Here is a 6000-nt window from a genome sequence, read left to right as displayed (position 1 = left end):
CTAACAGTTACTGACATACAAGCTCCATACCTCAATTAAACTGATAAAAAGATTATTTCGTCATAATATGAATATCAAGCACAATCCCTCCCGTTAAGGTTTTACTAATATACCATCATAAAATATATATGAGAAGGACATAACAGTTATCATATCAAAAAATTTATGAAGCCAAATAAGTACAAAGTTGAAGAGCATTGAGGATCTAAAAGTCCAAAAAAATGTGCCAAAATACGGCTAAGGTAATCTATGCCTGGGATAAGAAAATCCTTAGTTTTTCGAAAATTTCAAACTTTTGAAACATGCATGAAATTTATAAAAATGACCACATTATTGATATTCATGACAACACCGAAATGTTGATTACTGGGCTGGTGATACCCTTGGGGACGAAACGTCCGCCAGCAGTGGCATTGACCCAGTGGTGTAAATAGTTATCAAAGGTACCAGGATTATAATTTAGTACGCCAGACGCGCGTTTCGTCTACATTAGACTCATCAGTGACGCTCATATCAAAATATGTATGAAGCCAAATAAGAACAAAGTTGAAAAGCATTGAGGATCCAAAATTCCAAAAAGGTTGTGCCAAAATACGGCTAAGGTAATCTATGACTGGGATAAGAAAATCCTTAGTTTTTCGAAAAATTCAAACTTTTGTAAACATGAAATTTATAAAAATGACCACATTATTGATATTCATGTCAACACCGAAGTGTTGACTACTGGACTGGTGATACCCTCGGTGACGAAACGTCCACCAGCAGTGGCATTGACCCAGTGATGTAAATAGTTATCAAAGGTACCAGGATTATAATTTAGTACGCCAGACGCGCGTTTCGTCTACATTAGACTCATCAGTGACGCTCATATCAAAATATGTATGAAGCCAAATAAGAACAAAGTTGAAAAGCATTGAGGATCCAAAATTCCAAAAAAGTTGTGCCAAAATACGGCTAAGGTAATCTATGACTGGGATAAGAAAATCCTTAGTTTTTCGAAAAATTCAAACTTTTGTAAACATGAAATTTATAAAAATGACCACATTATTGATATTCATGTCAACACCGAAGTGTTGACTACTGGGCTGGTGATACCCTTGGGGACGAAACGTCCACCAGCAGTGCATCGAACAAGTGATGTAAATAGTTATCAAAGGTACCAGGATTATAATTTTGTACGCCAGACGGGGGTTTCGTCTACATAAGACTCTTCAGTGACGCTCATATCAAAGCATAACCCGTGTCATGCCAACATATGGTTCTAGAATAAATGTGTTTAATTCGGGTGCAAAGACGACCTTATAAGTGAATCAATATCAAAGACAAAATATGCAATCTTGTATGACCTGACAACAGTATCGCAACTATATGCCTTCTTAATAAGTCTATTTAAAGGTTGTTAGCTTTTGAGGTAATCACTGACATTTCTATATTTTTATATATTTTTACAACGCAGAACAGGGTCAAATTCAACAAAATTTGATTTCTTTTAACTCAGTTTCTGTATAAAATGTATAAATAACAAAATATCAGCATATATCACAGATTGATGAATTTTAACTCCTGTCAGGCGTGTTGTCTACGCAGGAATCAAAGGTAAATCCTTTTTTTCAAACACAACTAGAAATTTAACGGAAATTATAATTATTTTGAAACTGCAACATCAATTTAGCAAAATATAAAATTCTGTTTAATATGCTCAAATATTTTGGCTAACTAATGGGAAATAAAGTTTAGAATATTATGTTTAAAAGTATTATGTTTAAAAATATTATGTTTAAAGGGACTTTCAACGTGGTAAGACAAAACATATATAACATTTTGACAGTGAGATCTTAAACGATGAGATCATTCGAGCGAGTAGTCGACCTATACAATTCATTTAGATTGACCTTCTGATAATTAAAAAGATATATGATTATTATTTGACAAACACACCATGGTTTGTCAAGTTTGAATGTAAAATAGATCTACATTTGTTCAACTAGTTTCGTTTGCAAAGGAAAACTTTAACATGCATATGTAGTTTATGTCCTTTGTGGTACAAAATATTACATTGTTTGTTGTACTCGGAAGTTTTTCAGTTAATGTCTTAAAAAAAATGGAACAGGAAGAAAACTTGCATTACTAACATGACAGATGCCACATGTAATCAAAAATCTGCTTACTTTTCCAAATCGTATGAGGTCATTCCAAGTTGTGTGTTTTTTCAGTGTTGCTCAGTTCTTCATGTTATTTTAATTAAACTGACTGATGTTTTTATAAGTCATATTTCTTTTTGCCAATGTAATCGGTTTGTGACTTTGGTATCTTTCGATTCTTTTCAGATATATTTAGATAATTAGATATGTCAAAGTATAAGTCACTGGATTATGGTAATAAGCTCTTTTGTGATGAAAGACAAATCATCTTTCATGCAGTGTTCGAAAGAAAAAAAATCATGTTAATTTAGTTTGCAAATCCTCAAATCTTCTATACATGCATATTAATAACTTACCGATGTCTATAACATTTCTCCTTTTTAGAATTAATTTTCTCAAAATAATATTGAAAAAACCTAATCTTCCTGATGACACGTTTCAATGTAAAATGTCTACAAGGGTATTTTCCTTTCACAAATATTGACACACTTTAGTAAATCGTTTAAAATAGCTAACCATTTAAATAAGTTAAATATATTTAAAAAAAATGTTTATGACGGTAAATATAGATTAAACTCCTGCATCGACAATACAATATGAGGTTTTATTTTTAAAATAGTACACTGTAGAAAGTAACAATATATACGGTGACCTATAATTCTTAATGTCTGTGTCATTTTGGTCTCTTGTGCACAGTTGTCTCATTGGCAATTATACCACATCTTCTTTTCTTTTATATTCACGACTTTCGTAACATCACATTAGATCAAACGGAATGAAGTAAAATGTGACATGACAATTGACTAATGCAAGTAAACAAAACAACCAAATGTCATTATCAATCAGGCAGAGTAAACTTACGGACATAGACGCTGTAAATCAATATTAAAGTCAAAATATGCATTCTTTAATGACCTAACAACAGCATCGTTAGTATATGCCTTCTTAAAAAGTCTGTTTAAAGGTTTTGTAAGATTTTGAGGTGAATAAATTTTTATATATTTTGTCAACACAAAACAAGGTCAAATGCAACAAAATTGAAAATAAAAAAGAAGATGTGGTATGATTGCCAATGAGACAACTATCCACAAAAGACCAAAATGACACAGACATTAACAACTATAGGTCACCGTACGGCCTTCAACAATGAACAAAGCCCATACCGCATAGTCAGCTTTAAAAAGCCCCGGTAAGACAATGTAAAACAATTCAAACGAAAAAACTAACAGCTTATGTATGTAAAAAAAGAACGAAAAACAAATGTGTAACACACAAACAAACGACAACCACTGAATTTACAGGTTCCTGACTTGGGACAGGCACATGCATAAATAATGTGGCGGGGTTGAACATGTGAGCGGGATCCCAACCCCCTAACCTTGGACAGTGATATAACAGTACAACATAAGAACGAACTATAAAAATCAGTTGAAAAGGCTTAACTCATCAGATGGACAAAAATGCAAGTGGACGTGGCCGGGTACTTATACATCCCGACACAAAAAGACACAATGAACAGATCTGAGAGTACTGACAGTTATCTGACAGCTAGTACAAAGCCACTAACAACTAATAGAAAAATCATGAATCTAAGACTAAAGTTCTCGTTAATTCAATCTCTGTATGAATAACGAAATATCAGCAAATATCACAGATCAATGCTTTTTAACTCCTGTCAGGCGTTTTGTCTACGCCAGAATCAATAGGCAAATTACGTTTTAGAAACTAGTAAAAACATGTATAATCAATGACAACGTTGACACATAATATGAGATTTAAATGCAAAATAAAGTTCAAAAATATTATGATTAAAAATATAATCTTTAAATGGTCCTCGAACATGGTTTCTATGTAATTAATAGACTAAACATATATATTCAAATTGACCTGCTAATGATAAAAAGAAATTTGATGAGTGGTTGTCAAACACATTATTATTTCTCAAGTTTAAATGTAGAATATGCCTTCATTTCGACTTGTTTCGTTTGTATAGAAATACTTTTAATATTCATGTATAGTGTAAGTTCTTTGTGGTACAAACAAATAAAATTATTATTGTACAGGGACACTTTTGAGTGCCTTAAAAAATAATGGAGCTGGAAGAAAAAATGTTCGGTTTGATCTTGATTCAAATTTGTTGTGACAGTTTTTAAATAAAGGATAAGTTAAAATTCGACAGTTTAAATTTGCACTTCTTCTGTATTGACTAAGTAATATTAATTGTCTATGTATATGATTCGTTGGTTCATTTTCAAAAATGATAATATAGGGTTATTGCATGAATATTCCCCAATATTCATGCAATAACCCTTTTACTGTATAGCAATATAATATTTGAAAGTAAAAAATGGTTTAAAATAAGATTTTGTCGTTGATGACGTCATGAATACTGAAGATTTATTGCACTAGTGCAATATTAGAATTTATTGCACGCTAACTTTTGGTTACGTTCTGTGGGAAATATTATATTGCTATACAATAAAACAAATTATTCCATATTGATAAAGTATTAGTAGGTTTCTCTATATGAATGGGATTTTGAATAAATAAGCATATTCACCTGCGGAAAAAGGATATTCACCGCGCAAAACGTCGCGTGCTTTTACGTGTATAATTTTGGTAAAAAAAAGGTTTGATGTTCAATTGGTTTTGGTAAGTATTTTCCATTACATTAATTTCTTTCGGAATATGGAATAAAACATTTACTGTCTTTTGTTTCGGTAAATATGTGGTTTTATTGACTTTTGAAAAACTGATATTCACTTCGGCCGTTGGCCTCAGTGAATATCAGTTTTTCAAAAGTCAATAAAACCACATCAAAAGTCAAAAAACCACATCAAAAGTCAATAAAACCACACATTTACCTCACTTAAAGACAGTAATTGTATAATATTGAATAATTTAAATGTTTCAATTGTTCGTGAAACGTCTACATATCATATTTTAGACGATCAAAAACGAGTCCCGCAAATAATGCCACAGATTCAAAAAGTGTATTGAAACTGCATTTCAAGCCATTTAATGCCTTATTATAGAATGCAAATATTTCAATATAACATGCATTCAATAGTTATCAATTAAATAAAAATAAAATATTTTCATATTAATAAGGTTTTAATTAGATCAAAGAAAATTCGAGGTTAAAGTTTCTAGTGTGTACATACAGTTCCAGCGAAAGCTTAACAGGGAAAGCAAAAAACAATAAGAGAAGTATATAAATATTCATATATGAAAAAGATGTGGTATGCTTACCAATTAGACAACTATCCACAAGAGACCAAAATGACACACACATTAACAACTATAAATCACCGTACATTTTCAACATGACAAGTGCCAAGTGTGGTCATGATTCTGCTTACCTTTTTAAAGCGTATGAGGTCAATCCCCTTTTTTTCTTATCCCAGACATAGATTATCTTAACTGTTTGGACAAATTGTTGGAATTTTGGATCCTCGATGATCTTTAAATTTTTTGGCTTGACAACTATTTTGATCTGAGATCACTGATGAGTTTATGTACACGAAACGCACTTCTGACGAGCTTCTGACGTATTAAATTATGCTAGAATAACTTACGGATGTACATATAATTTCTCCTCTTTAGAATTGAATTTCTCACGAAAAGGTTTAACTAAAACTTAATCTTCCCGATGACACTTTTGAATTTAAAATGTCTACACGGATATTATCTTATCGCAATCATTGATACACTTCAGCAATTCTTTATAGCTGACATTTAAATAAGCTGGTACAATGTAAAAGCTATGTGATATATTGATATTAATTATTTACGCGAGTTAATATAATACTCCTGCACCGAGAATGCGACATGTCTCGGTGACTTTTATTCATGTTCT

Source organism: Mytilus trossulus, chromosome 13 (assembly GCF_036588685.1).
Source record: "Mytilus trossulus isolate FHL-02 chromosome 13, PNRI_Mtr1.1.1.hap1, whole genome shotgun sequence".
Taxonomy (NCBI): domain Eukaryota; kingdom Metazoa; phylum Mollusca; class Bivalvia; order Mytilida; family Mytilidae; genus Mytilus; species Mytilus trossulus.
Note: the sequence above shows the minus strand (reverse complement) of the source record.